The following is a 23,133-nucleotide window of genomic DNA, read 5'->3' as shown; positions in this document are numbered from 1 at the left end:
CCGCAAGTGGTGATTGTTCTGAACAATGTTACTGTATGGGAACTACGGCTACAATGGGGAAGGACATAGGTTGCTTAGCAACCGCGGGAGGTAGCTATAGCTTCTGCTCAATAATATACAAGTATACTCAACTGCAAATGGCTCGGTTTTAGGGAACTTACAAAGTTACATTGTCCATTGTTAGGGAGCTTACAAAGTTACATTGTGCTTCGTTATGATGTCATTGTCACGCTGCGTCAGAGAGAAACCTTCGTATCTTTTGTTACTATGTTGGCCCATGTGCAGCACTTAAATTACCTTTTGTTTCCGAACAATACTCACGGTCGCACTGCCTGGCGTACTTGATCCGTCTTGAAGTTCTCGCTATTCGAAAGCAGTGCGAAATTGTATAATTCTGTAATAAATAGTTATTTAATATGATGGGAATCGTACCGTAATAAGGTAGAGAGTTGGGCGAGTTGGAAAATACTCATGAAAATACTCGGTTGGAAATACTCAGCGCCTGTGTCGTCGTTTTTTTTTTTTCGTTCATGTTCCGGTTTGCGCAGGCCGTCATGAGGATCCTACCGAACATTGTTGCCAAGTTTATGCTTGGACGTAGGTTCACGGCAGTATCCTCGGTCTAGGTGAAATTGCAGATTCTTCAAGAATTAAAAAAAAAAAACTCTGGTCTGAGCAGCTTTCGTTTCGGAATAAAGTAACCTATACATAGAGTTTACACACACATACGCACATGCACACATGCGCGCACACACGCGCGCACGTACGCACACACATATACTCGCACGCAGAGACACAAACACGCGCACGCACACACACACGCACGCACACACACATTTACACGCACGCAAACAGACATGCGCACACACATATACACGCACGCACACACACGCACGCACTCACACGCACATACACACAAGCGCGCGCACACACACGCACACACGATGTACACTGCTCGGAAATGCGCACTTGCGGCAAGAACATGTTTGCGTCCGGCGGTCTCACAACGCACACAGAGCGCGTCACCCAACAAAGTAAACAAACGCATCCCACTTGCGATGTGTTCGTTCTGGCCTCTTCAACCTTTCTCACCAGTTTGCCCTGCAGAAGCCTTGAATTTTTAATTTTTCTCGGAGTTGCGGAGTGATAAACTTGATGTTTTCTTCGTGTTCGACTGTTGCCAATTAAAAGAATATAAAACAGGTGGCAGGGGGGGGGGGTGCGTAAGTTAACGCATTCCTTCACAGAGTAAGTGAATCCCGGCTCAATGGAATTCTACAGTTGCCACTAATTTCTCGTTGGTCGTCAACCAGTTTCGAGAACTGCAACGTTTAAGGCGTACTTGTGCAAGAAAATGGACAGTCCCAGATTTAAAGATTGCCCCCACTCTACCTATATATACGATTTCTCCGTGGTCGCTCAGCAGGCGATGGAACGAGACCTTCAACAGTAGGCGGAACCGTCAATGTTGCCAACGAGTGCCGTTCGTTCTGCGCATGCTCGTGTAATCTCGGGACGTCTGGGGACTGGGTATGTTTTCGCCTAGGTACGTCTGAGGATGACGATGTTTGGTCCGTTCGTCCCTAGTGCCTCGGACCACGCCGCCACTCGTATGGCTTCAAACCATGGATCCGTGCTTCAAACGGTTTCGTGAGGTATAATAGACGAAAGCTACGTAGAGAAGTAGGGACCATAGTAGAAGGATAGTAAAGTTGCTTCTCTCTCTCTCTCTACGTAGAAGGAACGACACGGGACAACACAAGCGCGGTTCCTACTATGTAGCTTTCGTCTATTGTCAGCGCGATTGTCAGGTCCTTTGGCTCTTCTAGAGGTGAAGTTTGTTTGCAGGCGGTCGCTGCTTGCCATCTGCTTGCACAGCGTGAGTTAGTAGCGCGGTCGAGGTGGGTGCCGTGCTATTTCTCATTACTTTGTGTGCAGTGTTGGCATATTGTTACGTGGAAATTAACAATATGAAAGCGGTGTTGCCGCAAAGGGACCACTTAACGTTTGAAACTTGCAACGCGGTGTCCGACTTGGGCGCGGTGCCAATTCAGTGGAGTCAGTCAAATTTCATGACCATGGACCACGCCGAAACATTTAGAGTAGCACTTATTGTGACCGCGTTGTACGCATAAATCCGTAGTGATTTTGATGACGCTAGGCGAACGCGTCCAACTTGGAGTTGCAACTGGTACGTGCACTGCATAGAAATTTATGCAAGATGTCTGTGCTCAGTAAAGCATTGGAGGCGCATCCACCGTTCCAAGCACTTGCTAGTAAGCTTCTACGTTGCGGTGCTTAGTATGATTGTTAATGTCATTATGGTGGTGGTTGCTACACGCTTTCAAGAGGAGTGTTTGTTGAAAAGCTTGAAGTGCCTTTTTTTTTTTTTTTCGAACTCGGCGGTCGCATTTTGATAGAGATGAACTGGTAGGGGCTCGTATACTTAATTTTAGGCGCACGTTAAAGAACCCCAGCTCGTCCAAATATCCGGCGCCTTTCACTACGGCGTGCTTCATAACCATATCGTGCGTTTGTTGTGTAAAACCCCAGACATTATTTTTATTATGAAGTCACTCTTGATTCACTATCACTAGCACCATTGCAAATCACGGAATTGTCAGGTGCAGCACATTCGTCGTCCGTTTAGTAGAAATGTTGACAAATCCATTTAGTAGAAACGTTATGAACATTGTTATGAGCAGCTTACGTTGAGGACGGAGAGGAAAAGCTGTTGCCTGGATCGACATTTTTGTTTTGGCTTTCTTCACTGTCCTCGTGTAAACATTCTAAATCAACCTACTTTCTGAAGTGTTGTAGTTCGGGCGAGTTGGTTATCCATGAACTCAGCTTCTCGTGCGGTACACACGAGAAGTAGACACGACACACAAAGAAGAGACAGGTGGGCGCCTACCTGTGTCTTCTTTGTGTGTTGTGTCTACTTCTCGTATGTACCGCGCTGATACAAGCTAACTACTTTCTGACATCTCCCTGCAACAGCTTTGGTGGTGGACCTCGGCACATCCAAAGCACATCATAAAACTTCACGGCTGACATCTTATGGGCCATTTTATCATGTCAACTAAAAGGCCCACTGGACCTTTTACAGCTCAACCACACCAGATTGTCCTGACTGAACTCTGAGATCCTGGCACTTCCTGCAGTACCGATAATATGCATGTGAAAGATTGGCTGGCTGAGTACAACTGAGCCAGCAAGACTGACAGGTGTCACCAAACTAGTATAATGGCTAACATGATGTACTGCCTGAATGGAATGGCCTGGGTGTGGTTCTAAACACATGAGGAGGAATTTGCCATTTGGGGCTGCATATAAGCTTTATATTGGTGAATGGACAACGAAATGTCCGAAGCCTAGAAAGTGAACCACATGCTGAAAGGCATCGTCTATGACTTTAATTTACTCATGCACAAGGACTGTTTGACCATTGACGACATAAAAAGAGAGTGTCGATGCTTTAAAGAAGTGAAGAGCCTCCATGTCAAACAGTTTGTCCAGATTCGTGAGACCACTGTGTCATTCAAATGAACGGTGACAAAACGTTGGCCAAGGGCATAACTGAACCATCAGTGAGTTCCTGGGCCACCTGTGTGGTTCTTGTATGAAAAAAGGGACAACACCTGGTGGTTCTAAAGTGCCAGCATTTGAATGAATGATGGACTCCCCAATTCGTGGTTTCATGTGGTCAACTTGCCTTTGCTGCCTTGACACTGTTCTTCACCTATGTTCACAAGTCATCTAGTCCACTACATCCACTCTACAGATTTCTCACAACGCTGGTATTCAGCAGAACTGTTTAAAATGTCATTTTGGCCACAGAGAGATGGCCGTCTTGTTGTCGTATGCTGTTGGTAAGTGAGGCAAGGTTTGTGAAATCACAGTAGCTGCATCGTTTGCATATCGAATTACTATTTTAATACAAAGAAGAATGACATGCAAGTGACCACCTTATATGTACTGTAAGGATTACACAGGGCATACGTTATTCAGTGAATCAAGTTTGACTAGATTAGACACGTAATCCAGTCAACCCAAATACATAAGGTTGTAGGCTAGTCAAGCTGTCCAGGGACAGCTTTTTTTTCTACAATCCCCCTATCTGTATATTACAAAGATGGCAAATAAATTATTATTATTATTATTATTTGTGATGGTTCGCATTTGGCTGGCAGTGTGGTGTCGATGGGTCGTTGGGTTGTGCCTCGCACTGACGGTATGAACTTGACATGGACTGACGGGAGGGTAGTAGTGGCACAAACAAGTTCCAGACAGCCAACAGAAGGCTCAGGTCTGGAGTACGTCCCAGATTTATGTGCAGCGAACTGGAGCTCGCTACATTAGTGCCAAGCAAAAGGGAGCCAGGCGAGTGGTTTAACTAGGCAGCGGATAGGCTTCAGGACCAGGACCCGACAAGCTTTTGCGACCTGCAACTGCTTCCTTCAGTTCCTTTCTCATAGCTTGCACTTTCTTTTTATCCTCTCTTCTCTTCACGTCAGTTTACTATTGGTCAAATTCATGATTTCATCATTTCCGCTGTTTTGTCATCTCCGTCAATGCATCGCACAACACCACAAACACCGCATACCACATGACAAATTCCCCCTTTTGAGAGTTTAAACAATAGACTGTCCGAAGTGTGTGGAACAAAAAACTTACGAGAAACACATGTATGCAAATTGTTGTAGGAAGATATAAAGTCTGACCATTGAAGTCTAAGCAGTCTGACAGGTATATTGTTTGTTATGGGCAGTGCCTACATCTGCAGCCTACTCATACAATCTGCACCAGTGTTTCTTGAGCCTACGATATTGTCGCAGTTTATAAAGCACAGGAGCTTTATTGCGAAAAGCAGAAGTATGGTATGTCATACTCGAAGGGAACGTCTTCTTCCTCACTCTTTCGTGCTGTGCCTCTCGAGTGGATCGGTTGTCTTCACTGACGTCGTTGCCAGCAGTGCTGGGCAGTATCGAAGATACATGTATCTTCGATACTGCTATCTACTATCTTGGATCTATACTACTATCTTAGATACTCTTTGGGTATCTTGTATCTGTATCGTGATACGTCTCGCAAAACAAGTATCTGTATTTCCAATACATTGAAGAATGTATCGTGTATCAAGATACTGTGATCGCACCACCACCGTGCGAAGCGATAAACGTTGGCCGATATCCGCTTCTCAAGCTGATACTGCTGCCACTAAGTCACCAGAATAATACTGCTGCCACTAAGTCACCAGAATAAAACTAAAGGCAGTGACATTATATTATCTTTCCGCAAGAGTTTTCCAGCAAGGATAGGCAATAAGTTCTGAGCGTCCCTATATATTGGTTGAGCAGAGCTATGAGGTGGCGCTCGCGTCGTCTCGACAGACAAGAGCACGAACGTCTGCGCCCAGCTGAATTTTTGTTTAATCGTTTATTTCTTTAGTTTTGTCAGTGCCATGACGCTTGGCACTTAGCCACTCTCCACTGCTGCACACTACAATGCGTGCGGGGTCTTTTGCACACAAGTTGATGCCGCTGTAAAGTCCTTATTGAAGTTCCTTTTGTGTGGTGCTTTGTTACGAAGCCTGAAGAATGCAACAATGGCGGGTTGCTTTGCCTCTTGTGGCTTTCACACATCGGCTATTTGAAGGATCTCGTGAATGTAAGTTTGCATTACATGCAATGAATTGGACTTATATGCAAATAAGATTCTAACAGCTATAGCACCAACGGTACCGCTGCTGGATTTAACAGAACAAGCATTCACCTAACAGGCGCTGTATTGGCGTACGTCTGTCTTTCTTTTATCCAAAGAGTTTTTAAAATCATAATTTGATTGTCAGCAGAAGTTCTTTCTTAGCTGTCCTTTTCCATCTCGTACATTATCTATGTCTCTATATTGTTTTCTTTTCTGCCGGTCTGTTTACTGCAATATGCCTTTAACGTGCTGCCAAGGTAAGCTCTCTGCTTTATTCCTAGTTTTAACTGTCTGCATCATTTCTGCTGCTGTTCTTCTTCAAGTGGAATATAAGTTTACATACTTATATTGTACTTGAATTTACTGCTATGTAAAGGTGATATTGAGAACAAATATATAATCTGGGCACACCTGAAGTATACAGTAACGATAATTCTGCTTACTGCAAAGAAAATAGCAAATTGAGTTTGCATTATAATAACGTAAATTATTAGGTGCCATCTTAAATACTTTCGCAAAGATATTCGAGAAACGCTGTTATACCAAATGGTCCGTTTTTGTCATGAGCGTCCCAACGAGCCGTTTTACTCTATTTTACATAGGCACTGAATTCAATTGTAGCTATTAAGGGTTACCCGCCGCGGTGGTCCAGTGCTTATGGCGCTTGACTGCTGGCCCGAAGGTCGCGGTAGCTGGATTTCGATGGAGGGAAAATAGTAGAGGCCCTTGTGCTTATATGTAGGTTTTAGAACCCCAGGTGGTCAAAATTTCTGGAACCCTCCATACAGCGTCTTTCATAATCATATCGTGGTTTCTTGACGTAAAACGCAACGATTATTATTTGCTCTTGGGCGTGCTTCCTGTATCGTGTTTCCATTTTTATTTGCTGTGTTTGATATGGAGCCACTTTTCTATTTTACTTATATATGTTTGTTTTCGTTGTTTAGGCTTCCCAAAATTCTTTTACTGTTGCTAATCACCAGGTAATCGGATCTATAAGTGGCAATAATGTGAATAGCGGCGGTGTCCTGCAGCGCTTTGTGCAAATCTACAATACGTCTGAATAGTTTCTGGGCTGCACATGTTCTTGGTGACGTACACCTGTCCGGTGATCCGTAATTGCGAAAACCGTAATATGTTTACTGGCAAGGTAGAACTGCACAGCGGTATTTGTACCATTGTGCGGAGGCTTCTTATTGAAGTTCATATGGTTAGTTGACAACCCGCTTGGTGTTCAGCAAGCAGAGCAGCGACTAGCCCCTATCAATACAAAAGCTATAAGCAAGAACCGCTATTAGCGAAATGTATAAAGAGCTGTCATGTTAAGCAGCTAAAACAATGCCAATGAGTTGTTTCGGAATGAAACAGATATAATACGTTGAACAAGGAGTGCAAAACTTTTGAGATACTAACAGAGTTTTCATTCAAAGAAACACAATTGGTCGCAGTTAATAAATTTTAAAGCGAAAATTTATGTGCATAGGTGTTTAATGCTGCATTATATGGATATATATTAACAAATTTGAGAATGTATCGAAGTATCTTAAGATACAATTGGAATGTATCGTATCAGATACAATCAGTGTTGCAGTATCTTGTATCTGTATCTCAAATAATTCTTGCCTCGTATCGCGACACAATTTCAAAGTATCTTTGCCCAGCCGTGGTTGCCAGCGCATAGCTATACACAAATAGGGACACTGCAATGTGTTCCACATGGAAGGTGTACTGCTCCTTTGCCCTCATTTACTTTAACGGGGACAAGTTAAAGGTCATCGAAAAAAATTGATTTTCTGAAAATAGTATTTTTGTAACATACAGGCATTGCTGCAAGTGCTTACCAAGTTTCTTACACCTTGGATTGATATGTGCCACTGCCCCTACCCCCCTCCCAACAGCAATTTACGTCAAGACAAGCTATATTTCGTAGGGGTGTGCGAATATTCGAAAATTTCGAATAACGAATCGAATAGCATTCTATTCGATTCGGTACTCGAATCGAATAGTACATACTCGAAATGCCGAATATTTTTCGAATAGTTTTCGAATAATTAGCGCCGACAGGAGAACCCCAAAACAATGAAACTTTGGAATATTTAAAGGCCATTTTTCTTCTTTTAATCTCTAAATTACCAGCATGCATGCAGCCCAAGCTTTTACGAAACTACCGACGCTATATTGATTACCGGATGAAGGCGTTTTTTTTTATGAAAGCTCCATACTCGCTCAGTTTTTACTATGCTGCCCCTGCATCGCATTTATCAGTTCCTGTCTTCATCTTGTAAGAACTGAAGGTGCACCTGCATTCAGCTTCATGAATAGCAATAGATGCAAGGGGTGTGTTTGCGTAAATTGTTTTTGGAGATACAGCTTTCAACATCGATGTCTACATGCCTTCAGTGCCGAGGACCATGTTGCGATGGCAGGTTTATGTGTTTCATTACCGCCTTAGCTGTATGCGTAGTCTTCGGCTCAAAATTGTTTAGATATTATGTCTGTTTTATTTAAAAGCAGGTGACAAAACATCTGCAGCCGCTGCTTTATTTCAACCTACAGTTAGAAAATATTTCGAAGGTTGTGGTCGCTGCTGTATACGAGCTTACCTCAGATTTCATAACTGTGGTATTTTGTGTCTGTTAAAAGTAAGCGCAACGCTCTTTGGTGAAAGTTCGTGAATATTTCTTTCAAAAAAAGAAAAAAAGACGCTGCGGAGTTCTAGGACCGTTTTGAGAATGATTGTTTTACTATTCGAAAACTATTCGAAAAGTATTCGATTAGTATTCGTATTCGATTCGGTGTCATCACTATTCGATTCGTATTCGATTCGGTTCCAAAATTCACTATTCGCACACCCCTAATATTTCGACTGAAAGAAAGCCAAAAAATGGGACCTTTCATGCCATGCTGCTGCTGAAGATGTATGCTGCAGCAGTAGGCATGCAGATTGTTTTCCTTGTGGCTACTAAACATCTAACAAAAACATTTCCATATCTTGTCTTAGGTGTGGTCCAAAACGAGCTTTATCTGCTTTCTTGCATTTCCTAAAATGAAAGAAAGCCTTTACTGACCTTGCTTGTTTGGGGCAAAATTTCCCAAGCTTTAGGACAGCTACAGCTGTAATGTTTTCTGCTATATGAAACGAAGTGCATAAATCTTGAAGTGCTACAAGTAGATTCCTTCTTTTCTTCCTCCAAAATGTTTTCTTACCTGCTTTTGTTTTGGATCCTTAGTAACTGTGCTGTAATTGCTGCACTTCTCTTGGGGTCCTGGCCAAACATTTTCGCAGCTCATTGCAGTACTGCTTCATCACTCGCACTAGCTCGTTTTGATGATTGTGCCCCAAATGAAGTCTGTACTGATGCCGGTGTTCCTAGCATAGATGTCGTTCTCGCTTAATGTCAACATGGTCACGATCATGTTCTTGCCAGCTGCCTTCTATTCGCAGCTGGGTGGAATTCTTCCATCTCGGAGAGCGAGCGCCTGTCTCATGTTTGGAGTGTAGCGAAATTTAGTCCTTATCTGTGCAGCAGACCGTTCAACATGGCCTCTCCTGGCAATAAAACAGGAATTAGGCGACTTAACATGGATCCATGATATACGAGAAGCACGAACTGTAGACAAATACACAGTGCAGAAAAACAGAACATAAACATCTCTGCCTCTCTTCAAACATCCTCCTGGTCACCTTGGGCATGGGGCTTTATGACTTCATGAGTACTCATACACAGTCTGCAAGTCTGGTCGCTTGCGTCGATATTCCGACTGCCTTTTCTGGTACACCGTAGACCTACCAGAAACGGCACTGAGTGATACTAGTTTATACGTGCCTGCCATATCTGAACTCATCGACATTGCTGCTGAACAGTGCCATGATCTGACCCTATGCAAGATTATCGACCGCTTCAACTCACCAACTTGCGATTTACCCCTAAGCTTTTCTCCTCATAAAAAGGGAGTAAATGTTCCACAGGCAGTTCGAGGGGACATTTCACCAGCAGTTTGTCCTTATTGGCTATATTCCTACATTATTATGGCTATGAAAGAGCCATAAAACCCGTATGTCAGCAACAGCAACAGGTATGCCAGCCACCAACAAAATTTTTCACAGCTCCTTTGGAGCTATAACAATAACAGCAAAATAATATAGCCAGTAAGGACAAACTGGTGGTAAGTTTCGAACTTGTCTTCATCATTTATAGCAACAAGCTAACAAGTTTGACGAGCATTTTAACAGAGGTACTAAATATCTTATCCAATTTGCAACTCCAGAACATCATAACATCAGGTGTACAATGTTTGAGTATTCCTGGATATTTACTGTTCCACATAATTACTTTGTAAGGAAGCAAAGATGTTGACAAGTGTCATGGTGATTGGCATCCACTTGCACAGGGGAGGTCATTCTTTCATACAGGCTCGTTGGTGTGGCATCTCTGAATAATACTGTGGTGTATATAAGATGGGGCACAACCAAGGTGCACACGAGACTGCATTTTGCTGCTGTCTGCATATTCCTATATGCCTCGCAGTATTATCGAAAGGAGACCATCGTTTCTGCACATTCTTGACGAGAAAGCAGTGTTAGACCAAAAATTTGAGGCGTGATGTCCTTTTGTTTTTTGTTTATAAATGTTGATTTCTATTTTTCTGTTTTGATTGTTTAGGATTGTTTTCTTTAAACAGCATAGCAGCTTTTCTGGAGGTTCCGCGGTATCCTTAAAGGGGCCCTGCAACACTTCTTAAAGTAATTGTTGAATGACTTCCTTAATGGAGGTAATGTCTCATGAATCAGCTTCCACAAAATTTTAGAATCTATCATGTACAAGTGCAGTTACAGGGATTTGTCACGTGCTTTCTCTCTCCTTTTGTACCAGCAAGTGTGCTGAAAGCTTTGCAAAGGGGGATGATAAGGGGGCAAGAAGCTACGTCAGTTTTTCAGTGTGCGTGACCTTGAGTACTTTTCTTTCTTTGAACACTTGCCTTACTTTCATTATAATCACGAGCGTGCAGCGTGACCACGTTGCGGCGGCCACGATAACTATGCAGCTCACAATGCTTAAATCAGCCAATGGCCGTGGACTTTATGTTTATGACATGATCATCTTGGATTATGGCATCATTTGTCGAGGGAAGAGTAAGCGATTTCTAGCTGCCCTTGAAAATTAATTGTAAACTCCGGGCCGCATGCTGTGCTATATTGTTTGGCTCACATGTTCTCGGGTGCCTCGAATATCGATCGGCAGCATTTTCTAACCGTGCTCAAAAGTGTTGCAGGGCCCCTTTACAACTGTTTACTTGATTGGCTAACCACATTCAGGCAAACACTTAAAAATACCTTAAGTGTTTTTGCCAGGAGAGTGAATTTGCATACTCATGATGTAAGCTTTTGCAGTTTACAGACTTGATGACTTTATTAACTTGCAATATTCCAGTGTCTTCAAAGGAGCGTGAAATTTCATCAGAGGCATTTCTGTGCAATATCCCTGTATCTGGAACAATCAACGCGCCGTGTCCGGAGGAATGATTTGCACCTGTTATGCATGTTTAGGAAAATATTGTAGCGGGGTTGCAGCTATGACTATGGTGAGGTGTGCGAAGAAGAGGCAGACGACGTGTCGGTGTGCTGGAAGTAACAACCGCCATCTTGACTGCTGGACCATCCTACACTGTAAATAAGTTATAAATATATTCGCAACATTTTGGTGGTGGTGCTGGGTACTACGCAAGACGGAACTCTGCAGCGGACGTATCCTGGACAGCCGCAATATGTCAACAGAAAGCAACTCTGCTGCTGCCGCTTCGACCGCGCCTCCGGTACAGCCGGTCGTATTGACTCAACCCCGCGATCCTGGTAACTTCTGCGGCACCGACCACGTTGACGTTGATGACTGGATCGCGAAGTATGAGCGGTTTGCAGCAGTCTACAGGTGGGACCCTACAATGATGCTTGCCAACGTTGACTTCTATCTCTGCGGAACAGCAGGTACGTGGTTTCAGGCTCATGAAGCTGACATAACCAGTTGGGATGCCTGTAAACAGAAGCTTCATGACCTATTTGGTAGAGCCGTCGGACGCCAGCGGGCCGCTTCTAAAGAACTCTCCTGTCGGGCACAATCTTCGACCGAATCGTATGTCTCCTACATCCTTGACGTCCTGGCCCTTTGCCGACGTGTCGACACCAACATGTCAGAGGGTGACAAAGTAAGCCACTTGCTCAAGGGAATTGCGGATGATGCTTTCAATTTGCTAGTGTCTAAAGACTGCTCCACCGTGGACGACATCATCAAAGAGTGCCGCCGGTTCGAAGAACTGAAGAGTCGCCGCATTGCCCAGCATTTCGTGCGACTTCCGAACACGGCCGCTACATCATCTTGCGAGGACCTTCAGCCGCCATGCGGTCAACCGCCTACCAACGAGAGCGTAGTTCGCATTGTGCGCCGAGAAATCGAGGCGGCGTCGCCACCATCTTTCCTGGCGCGGCCATCTGATGATCCTCGACCAACGATTTCGTTGATCCAGCAGGTTGTGAGGGAAGAGCTTGCAAATGTCGGACTGCAGCCGGTGTGTTCGTTGACGGAACCTCGTGTCAGTTCCATAACGCCTCCTCGTGCACCGGAAATGTTTCGCCGCTATCGTGACCCTACCCAGTGGAGAACGCAGGACGACAAGCCGATCTGCTTTCGTTGCCACGGTGTAGGACATATTTCTCGCTACTGTCGTTCTCGCACCTTTCCATCTCGCTCGTTTTCTGGCTATCGACGTGACGACAACCACCGGCCCCTGCAGTTTCCCGCTCGTGACGGTGGACCATACGCTGAGGCTCCTGCGACATCGGTCCGACGCTCCAGCCGTTCGCCGTCCCCAAGCGATCGTCGCTCCCGGTCACCTCAGCCCCGTCGCCATTCGTCGCCCCACCCTACTGGACGCCCATACTCGGAAAACTGAGCAATGCAGCTCCCGGAGGTGACGCTGCATTCGACCCCCGACCTGAAAACCCTCTGCTGACCCTCACTACGGACCAGAACCTGCTTGCTGTGGAAGTGGATGGCCTACCTGTTACTGCCCTCATTGATACCGGCGCACATATTTCTATTATGAGCTCTGATCTCCGTGCACGATTAAATAAGGTCCTTACGCCGCCCGAGTCCCTATTTGTACGTGTCGCTAGTGGAGGAACTCCGGCTGTACTCAGAATGTGCACGGCACGTGTGAGGTTCTCCGACCGCCAGACGTCCGTTCTGTTTCATGTTCTCGCTCATTGTCCACATGATGTCATCCTCGGACTCGATTTCTTGTCTGACCACTCTGCTGTCATTGACTGCTCGGCCGGTGTTGTACAACTTGACTTGCCTGCGTCCGCCGACGTGTCGGAGGTGGTTCAGACCAAACTTTCGTGTGCCGAGGCTATTCGTCTGCCACCACAAGCCCTAACTTGCGTCGCTGTTGAACCCTATCCCAATGTACCGGATGGTGATTACGTGGTTTCTCCTTCTCCCAGTGTTCTACTGGCCCGCAGCGTCTCCTCTCCGTACACAGTTGTAACTGTTACAGCGAACAAGACGTGCCTTCCTCTTCTGAACTTCGGATTCAGCCCTCAAGTCCTACCACAAGGCATTGCTCTTGCTACTCTGTCACCGTCGCACGAGTGCCAGATCTCATCGGTGTCACCTGAACTGCCCGTTGTCGTCTCTCCGAACCCGCATAGAGTCGACGCAGTCACCTCTTCTACACTGCACAACAACATCACCAAGATGATTGCCTCAGAACTTTTGCCCTCTCAAGTTAAAGACCTCACTGATCTCCTTATGATCTACTCTGACATATTTGACTTCGACGGTAGGCCCTTAGGCCAAACATCGCAAGTCAAGCACCGCATAGATACCGGTGATGCAGCTCCAATTCACAGGCGTCCTTACCGAGTTTCACCATCAGAGCGCCAAGTTATTCAACAGGAGGTCGACAAGATGCTCACAAAAGGCATTATTGAGCCTTCTTCGAGTCCGTGGGCTTCCCCTGTAGTCTTAGTTAAAAAGAAAGACAACACCTGGCGTTTCTGCGTGGATTATCGGCATTTAAACAAGATCACCAAAAAGGATGTCTACCCGCTTCCTCGTATCGATGATGCCCTGGACTGCCTTCATAGTGCTACCTATTTTTCTTCGATAGACCTACGCTCTGGTTACTGGCAAATCGCCGTAGACGACCTCGACCGTGAGAAGACTGCCTTTGTAACGCCTGACGGTCTCTACCAATTCAGAGTCATGCCGTTCGGCTTGTGCAATGCGCCGGCCACGTTCGAGCGGATGATGGACACGCTTTTGCGCAGCTTTAAATGGTCTATCTGCCTGTGTTACCTGGACGACGTCATTGTATTTGCCCCCACCTTTGAGTCTCACCTCGACCGACTTTCGTCCATTCTTTCAGTGTTTCGTGCGGCTGGGCTACAACTTAATTCATCGAAATGCCACTTTGGCCATCGCCAAGTTGCTATTCTCGGGCATCTCGTTGACTCATCTGGCATCCGACCCGATCCCGACAAAGTTCGCGCTGTCCTCGATTTTCCCGTACCAACTTGTGCCAAAGACGTTCGAAGTTTTGTGGGCCTATGCTCATATTTCCGACAATTCGTCAGAAACTTCGCAGATATTGCCCGCCCCCTCACTGATCTCAAGAAAGATGTGCCATTTTGGTGGGGTCCTGACCAAGCCAGTGCTTTTTCCCGCCTCATTACGCTGCTCACCACACCGCCGATCCTCGCCCACTTCGACCCGTCTGCTCAAACCGAGGTCCGCACAGACGCTAGTGGTTACGGCATTGGCGCTGTGTTAGCCCAGCGTCAATCCGGTCATGATAGAGTTCTTGCGTATGCCAGCCGGCTCCTCTCCCCTGCCGAACGCAATTACTCTATTACTGAGCGCGAGTGCCTGGCGCTTGTATGGGCAGTTGGTAAATTCCGCCCCTATTTATATGGTCGACCTTTCATCGTTACCACAGACCACCACGCTCTATGCTGGCTTTCAGCACTCAAAGATCCAACAGGGCGCCTAGCTCGTTGGGCTCTGCGCCTCCAGGAATTCACGTACACAGCGGTCTACAAGTCCGGCCGTCTACATCAAGACGCCGACTGCCTTTCTCGGTACCCCGTTGACGATCCAGACCACGTAACGGATGACACGTCCATCTGTATCTCCTCGCTCTCTGCTTTCGGCAACATCGGTGACGAGCAACAGCGTGACGCGTCCCTACGAGATCTAATCACCCGCCTGAATACTGACTCGACGGACAGGTCGCTTCGCATGTTCGTCATCATAGACGGTATCTTATACCGCCGGAACATGCGCCCAGTGGGACAGGAACTACTAGTTGTAGTACCCACTCATCTCCGCTCGACCGTACTTCAGCAACTACATGATGTACCAACGGCCGGCCACCTTGGTGTTGCCAGAACGTACGACCGTGTCCGCCGACGCTTTTTCTGGCCCGGCCTCTACCGTTCCGTACATCGTTATGTCGCTTCTTGCGAGTCGTGCCAACGCCGGAAAAGGCCAGCTGTACACCCCGCCGGGCTCCTTCAACCCATAGACATACCTGCTGAGCCTTTTTTTCGTGTTGGCCTCGACCTTCTGGGACCTTTCCCACTTTCTCACAACGGTAACAGATGGGTCGCCGTCGCTACGGATTATTCTACCCGTTTTGCCATTACGAGACCTCTCCCGAGCAGCTGCGCTACAGACGTCGCCGACTTTTTGATACAAGACGTCATCTTACATCACGGCGCTCCTCGTCAACTCATCACAGACCGAGGCTGCTACTTTTTATCCAAGGTAATCGAGGACCTACTTCGCTCTTGTGCAACCAAGCACAAGCTTACAACGGCCTATCATCCCCACACGAACGGACTCACAGAACGTTTGAATCGCACGATCACTGACATGCTCGCCATGTATGTCTCGACTGATCATCGCGACTGGGACATTGCTCTACCCTTTGTCACTTTCGCTTACAACAGCTCGCGCCACGACACTGCTGGATATTCTCCCTTTTACCTTTTGTATGGAAGAGAACCGACCTTGCCGTTCGACACGCTCGTACCCATCCCTGACCACATCTCCACCGAATATGCTCGCCACGCTATCAGCACAGCCGAAAAGGCCCGTCAGATCGCCCATCGACGCCTTTCGGACTCTCAACTCAGCCAGAAACATAGATACGACAGTTGCCACCGGAACGTTCGCTTCAATCCGGGTGACCTCGTTCTCCTGTGGTCTCCGTCTCGGCATGTTGGCCTGGCCGAAAAACTTATGCCCAAATACTCCGGCCCCTACCGTGTGCTACGCCAGGTGACTGAGGTTACCTATGACATCGCCCCTCTGGACCCTACGGCGCCCTCTACGTCTTCAAACGTCGTCCACGTCGCTCGCCTGAAGCCGTACCTTTCGCCCACCACCTGCTAACAGGCGCCGAGTCGGCGCTTTCGCCGCCGGAGGTCGATGTAGCGGGGTTGCAGCTATGACTATGGTGAGGTGTGCGAAGAAGAGGCAGACGACGTGTCGGTGTGCTGGAAGTAACAACCGCCATCTTGACTGCTGGACCATCCTACACTGTAAATAAGTTATAAATATATTTGCAACAATATGTTGCAGACATCTGTAGAGGCCAAGGCAGCTACTGTCTGAAAGGGAAAAAAAAAACAGGATGTCAGTACTATGGTAAGCAAAAAAATAACATATACAATAGCCTTAATGAATTATTCAAAACTGTTAATAATTAACAAGGAAGCACACAGAAAACAGGACCAGCTGTAACTTACTGAAACATCACTTTGGAGCAGCATAACAACCTTCTGAAGCAGTTACTCGGCACACATTTTGTAATGGAAGTATTTGTCTCTAAGCTGCAGCAGTTGTACCGCATGTTTAACAAAATCGATTTATGCACAAATACATGCACATTTGCTTAGAACACCCCTTTACCTCTTTCCTAGTGCATGGTAGCAAACCGGATATTTATCTTCTGGTTAACCTTCCTGCGTTTACTTAGCCTTTATCTCCCTATAGAATAATAGCCCAGAAGATGAAATGAAGTTGCTGCTCTTCGTTTTTCTATGGAAAGTGCAGAGTTTCTTTACGGCACTTTAGTTACAGTACAGTAAGCACAAGCTGTGTAAATCTTCCATGCATTGTGTTTACAATCCAGAACCTAGGCTTTCACTGCATGGTTAAGTGCCTGCTGTTGTGCTTAATAAAGAGGCTGTTGTGGTTCATGCGTGATTAATAAAATACAGGGTGTAATAATTGATCCCTTGTGTACGAAATCAAGTGCTCCATGAAATTTGCAGTAATGGGAGGCTTTGTGTTTAACTTCGACAAGTTCTCAAACACGACCTGTTGCTGCGGTCAAGAAACAGAACTGAGGTACTTGGCTGCTGGTACACCATGCTTTCTTTGCCAAATCCCACAGTCCACTGCAGTGCATGGAATAGTTGATAAAGTCTCGTAATCGTACAGTGAGACATGACTTAAGGGGGGGACGTGGCAATGAAAACTATCTTGGTTATTTATGGAGATAAAGTGATGAAATTTGGCATGCAGATGTGATATGTTGTGCTGATATCATAACTGAAGTCGGTTTTGAGCTATCTGTTGTAGTTGAGTTACAACACTTGATACTCTCTCATTGTCATCCCAAAATTAATTAATGAATTAGACATAAGTTCGTCACAATTTTTGCATAAGCATATTCACAAGGGCCCGTTCTGTGCCGTAAAGCTATTGGTTTATTTTTTAGTACTCAAATAAGCACACAAAAAAATTTTTGACATTTCTTGTACTCATTGTCTTACTAACAACTTTTACAAAAAGCCAATTATAAAAATCTGTATGGCGTGCAGACAAATATGGACAGCTTTACGGCACTCACCAATGTCTCAGGATCTAGGTGCAGAAAACAGAATGGTTATATCTTTATTTGTTGAGAAATGGCACAGGGATGACTGATAGCAACTGTTCAAAAAATGAAAGCTGAGAAAATGGAGCTCCAAGAAAATGGAGCTAAAAGCTAAAAAAAATGGAACTCAGAAGGAAGCTGGTTTTATTTTTCATTGGAGAAATGCAGCTTTGTGGCTATCTTGAGCTCTATCTGTCCTCTTTATGATGACGCCAATAGGATGGCATTGTGTCAAGGGAAAACAGCAGATTTTCATTTTCTAAAGCCCAATTTTCTCATCGTTTTTGATAACAGCACACTAGTAAAATGTTTTTTTTTTTCAACTCCTACTGCTTATTTTGGTCTAATATTTCACCATGACGTAAAACATGGTCTGAGGATTGCAGAAAAAAATAAATTGAAAAACTGAACATTTTAACGAAATTTACCATTCCCATTGCCACGTGCCCCCTTAAGAACGTAAGGATGTTGCATGAACATTTACTTACTCCCGTGCTTTATATTCTGATAAACACACATTTCTCATGAATCTTCCATGGCATGTAAGTCACCTTGGGATCATTACCTTGTTTTGCAGCACCTGCAAGAACAATACTGTTTGTCAGCATGAATGATTTCACTAATGTGAGAAGCGATTCCGGTTCAGTTGCAGAGGCTATGATAAAAGAGTGTACAAGAGTACAGTGTGACAACGTGATGTGGTGAAATCTACATGACAGTAGCACTGTGCAGCAGACACATAGACACGTGCGTGTGACAAAAGAAGGCTATGTTGGCAGGAGGTGGCACAACCAATGACAAGGTTGTCAGGTTCTAGGCTGAAACACGAGAATGCTGGCAGCGTCTAAGTTCCCAGACGTTCTTGGAAAAACCTTGTGCACATGGGTTTCAGGCGCTCTTGCTGTTCCAGTTCCTAGGAATTCCCAAACCTCTCTGTGGAGGATGGAAATTACCGTCAAAGTTGGTGATATGCTTTCATTGTTGGCTGCAGGCCACAGGACCACTAAGGGTGCCAAGTGAAAGCCACCGTGGTAGCTGCATGGACAGATCTTCCAGATTTCACTTGGAGGCCGTCTACCTGCTATGACTAAAAGCTGCCGACTGTGACGTTGTGTGCAGATTCATCACCCTATCCACATCAACGAAACTGTGACTGAACAGTGCTTTTGTTTGAACATTATATCGGAATGTTGCTGGTACACCATGCTTTCTTTGCCAAAGCCTCATTCTTTTGTGTTCAAGGTGCATCCAATTCTTTTTTAAAATTTCTTCCTTGTGTAAGAACTTCTCGTTTCTCTGAAAACTGCATTCATGTTTTCCTGTTTCGAGGCTGTGCCTCAGTCAAACAAGGTAATACTGCACAAACGTATCACAAGGTGTATTGTTGAATATTACAATGCTGTCCTTTTGCATATGAGTTTCTGTGCGCATTAAACTTGTTCTACACACACAGAAATTCCATATACCTGTGTTCAGTTCATATGGGCTTCACATTATAAAAGTTTAAAGCCTTACAAGTGCATGTGCACAAATGGAAAGAGCCCAGTGGGAGATGGGGAGCAACACCAGTGCTTGGTGCTAGTTCTTTACCCTGTTTGCACTATAATGTTCATTTCACATACCTTTATCTCTTGGGTTATAAGAAGTTTATGCTGAAATCTCTTGCACTCTTTTTTCTTACTTTGTGAAGCAAGCGGTGCACAAAAGTGAAGTTCCTTGGACTTCTGCTGATGCTTGCTTGTGAAATACGTACTTCAAAAAGTCAAGAGGAAGAACTCGAGAACATCACCTGATGCAAGAAAGTCCCAGCAGGGTTGGATATTTTGAAGACAGTTTTTGTGTTTCTAGCGTAGTGTTATGGAATTTGACAGAGTAAAGAAATGCTACATGGAACGCTGATCCGTACCCTTCAATACCCTTGGAACTCGTGCCTCTGAAGCCTGTATGTTGTATTTTATTTTGTTATGAATAATAAAGTGAACCAATAATTGGGCTTTCACTGAAGTAATCAAAAGTTTGTGCTCTGTAAGGGGCATGGTATATAACATGCATTTGTTTTAGCAATGAAATTCACTGAAGCTTTGTAATATGGTTCCCGACATTAAGTAGCAGTAAATTAGTTGGGAATAAAAAAAAAAGCCAATGTACACGAAAATTTCACGTTTTCGGCAAAGTATGCCATAACCAACTAACACAAGTGCTTTTAGGCAGTTTTGATAACATATTCTATATGAGGTTCGTATGACATGTTAGTGCCAGAAACCACACTAAGCTATGGCACAATGCAAGTTATAACTTTTAATTTGACTGTACTAAAACGGACTTGATAGGGTTGGCCACGGTGACAAAGCGATTGAGTTGCCATTGAAGACGTGGACCACACCTAGTTAAGCAACCTGCCGCTTTCATGATGCCACGATGCATACGCTTTCCCACTCCTGTGGAAAAGTCTCAAAACCTCTCCATCTTGGAGGCTTTTGTTCTGGAAATAGTTGTCCCGCCCCCTAATAAAACAGCAGAGGGCAGCCCAGGAAAATGTAAAAGGTGGATAGTCTTCAAAAGTGTCGCTTTAGAACAGGCCGTAGCATGCAAGTTGTTTGGAGCAATTGGGACAGTGCCTCCATCCCAGTAAATTATCACATTTTGTTATGGCACGGGCGGCGTCAGCGACCCCTCAGAAAAGGAAAGAACGAAGCACTAAAGACATCAAGAAAGGTCCTTGCTTCAGAAGAAGTGCCTCTGAAACCAGGCTGCAGAGTCAGCTTTGCGGTGTGCCAGCGGCGACGTCGGAGGGAGAGGCGGTCAGGTAAAAGGAATTGCGGGAATTAGGGCGCCCCTCTCCTTTTGTGATTGCCGTGGCAGATGTGGGAAAAGGGGGGGGGGGCGCCGTCAGTTTATGGTGCCCTTCTAAATTCCCCCGAAAATGAACACGCTGTGCTAACGCGCACTTGTCTGGCCGATTAATGGAATGGAAAATACGCGGGAAATGCCTTCACGAAGTTTCATTTGCCCAAGCAGCCTACGCGACATAACTCATCTGCGGTGTGGAGATCGAGGAAGGCTTCGAAGCGCTCGGCTGGAAAGCTCCGGCATTGTTCAGGATTAGAGACGTCACTTGCCGTGCTCGGAATATTACGTACAATTTCCGAAAATTCGCGCCGCTGTCTGGAGATTGCGTAATGGAAATGGCTTCGTCACCAAGTCGAATAAATGAAATGTGGATATCGATTGGTTTATCACTACTACTGTCCCTACATTTAGGCATTGATCGGATGAGGAGTCTGATGTTAAGTGCATCGATGCGCTGCAGCCACTCCGCTCGCCGGATTCATTTGCGGGCACATAATTTCGCAGCTTCACATGCGCCGGTCACCAGACTTGCATCCTACAATCCAGCAAGGGCAATTCATGGTGTAAAAAAAAGAAGAAAAAAAATCGCGTCGCCTCAATTCGTGCTCAAGCAGACGACCCTCGCTCTCCGCCGCAGTTCTCAATTGTAGTAGCATATTGGTCGATTCCACAAAATTAAAAAAAAAAAAAGGTGTATACTTGATGTTTCCGATTTTCCTGATAATTTTGTATTTTGTGCACATATCACTGCACAGCACGAAATCGCAGTTCGCTTTTCAAATGAAAATTTTTTTCAACACAGGAAAATTGGACAAGCGTCGCCGGTTTACGAGTCAATGACGACTACCATTTTACGGAAGAGTGTGTTTTCGTAAGTTCGCAACCATGCTGGCAGCTACTGAAGCTATATATTACAAATATGTTTCTTTTTAGCGGAAGTAGAAGTAAAGAGGAAAGAGCTGTTATCATTTCATGAAATTCTGAGCAAATTATGTATTTTTTAAAATTGATGAAAAACGTTGCGTTTTTGAAAATCAGTCAAGTTTGGGACGCTATGGCTACTTCTGTGAACATCTTAGCTTGTTCATATTTGCAGTATGAATAGGCCTTTATGTAAATAATGAACCTGTGCATTTGTATTTCTCTAATAATTTTCAAAGTAATAATTTTTCATGCTCGAAACACCAAGGCAAAAGTGCTCCTCGATTCAAAAATCTATAATAAAAAAAAAACACAATCTCAAATTTGTTCAAAGTCCCCCAAAATTTTCTCAAAGGACTGCAGAATGATATGAAAAAACATGTTGCATCATTTTTATTGGAACAAAAGCAGAAAATGCCAAACATTGCGTTTTCAGAGCGTGATGGCTACTGCGTAAAGGGCATCTCTAGTAACAAGAAAATACAATAACACGTCTTTTTTTCTTCTCTGAGCTTCGCTAAACAACAGTAATGATCTATTGTCGGAAAGTGGGAACTGTTTTGTAAAGAAAAACATCGTTCCAATTAAATGCATTTGCGTGGTTTGCGACTTCACGCAGAGACATCCCTCAGTCCACAGTAGGCACTTTCAGTTGTAGCCTCCTTTTCTTTCATCTATTTCAGTTGAGTATAATTCATATCTTGCATGCTAAAGAACGCATTCCCTCTATACGTCTCTTATGATGTTGTGCTGTGCCAGAATTGAGAGATTGGTATGAAAGGCAACGTCTCTTCAGGAATGGAAATGAATTTCTGGAGGGCGGTCGCCAAGAGCTGTGGTTATTGTTGGCCAAAACGTGTACATTGTCAAACTTTATGTCATCAATGCAGAGTTTAAAGAGAATGGATTACGTGAAGATTGGTGGCAGAAGTTCTGACCACGGACAAAACACGTTTTGTTTGCATTGCATCTACTTTTCTTTGCATGTCCTTGTATCTCTTGAAGCAGTGCTGGCAGATCTGGTCTCCCCCTTGAATTGAGCGCGCATCCTGCTTCATGACCCTCCGCAAAAGAGAGACTCGATCCGATATCTTCTACAGAACGAAAATTCCGCTGCAGCAGAATATTTTTTTTTTTTTTTTTGTGCACCATGAGGTAGTCCGTACAAAAAACTCGGTCATGGCTACAACGCCTACCCATAGCCACCTTCAGAGCGTAGGACAGTGATCGCACCAAAGTGAGGCACAACTTGGATGCCCAACTTCTATCTCAGGTGGTGTTTGGCTGACTGGCACAGCCGTGCTTGTTGCTGTCGTCTGCTCAGGCTCAGGCGGGCGTCTATCGCGCCCGCCTATTTTATTACGTCTCTTGATGCATGGGAGGTTCTTTTTTTTATTGCAGCTAGTTTGATTACTAGTTAATAATTGTAGTCAGACGCTCTCACATCATCGGGATCATGTCCAAAATGTCCCACTCGTGGCGCAGGTCGTGTGATACATTTAGCTTAACTTCTCGGTATGTAGGGCACTGCTGTTGATAATATTGGTGTTTTAGACGTTGTCATACATAGAGCTTTCACTCTGACATTAATTGTTATTTGCCTTTAGTGTCCCTTTAACGTACGAGGTGCAATGCTCATGAGTGGCAGCATGAAAGTTGGTAGTTGGGGACGTAGCGGCAACTGCCGACAACTTTTTTTGCTTTGTGGTT

General features: G+C 45.0%; 3 long non-coding RNA genes across 3 annotated transcripts; all 3 read left to right on the top strand.

Moving 5' to 3' along the window:
• Positions 1 to 1,614: 1,614 nt before the first annotated feature.
• LOC119377644 (uncharacterized) lies at positions 1,615 to 11,262 on the top strand. Its single transcript, XR_007414698.1, has 2 exons — positions 1,615 to 1,901; positions 11,139 to 11,262. It is a non-coding gene; the product is annotated as an uncharacterized LOC119377644 (long non-coding RNA).
• Positions 11,263 to 16,326: 5,064 nt separating this feature from the next.
• On the top strand, positions 16,327 to 22,566 carry LOC125756712 (uncharacterized). The gene is made up of 2 exons (XR_007414697.1): positions 16,327 to 16,415; positions 21,305 to 22,566. It is a non-coding gene; the product is annotated as an uncharacterized LOC125756712 (long non-coding RNA).
• Positions 17,081 to 19,656, top strand: LOC125756711 (uncharacterized). Its single transcript, XR_007414696.1, has 2 exons — positions 17,081 to 17,237; positions 18,117 to 19,656. It is a non-coding gene; the product is annotated as an uncharacterized LOC125756711 (long non-coding RNA).
• Positions 22,567 to 23,133: the final 567 nt, after the last annotated feature.

This window comes from Rhipicephalus sanguineus, unplaced genomic scaffold (assembly GCF_013339695.2).
Source record: "Rhipicephalus sanguineus isolate Rsan-2018 unplaced genomic scaffold, BIME_Rsan_1.4 Seq528, whole genome shotgun sequence".
NCBI lineage: Eukaryota > Metazoa > Arthropoda > Arachnida > Ixodida > Ixodidae > Rhipicephalus > Rhipicephalus sanguineus.
Note: the sequence above shows the minus strand (reverse complement) of the source record. Positions and strands in the feature narration are given on the sequence as shown.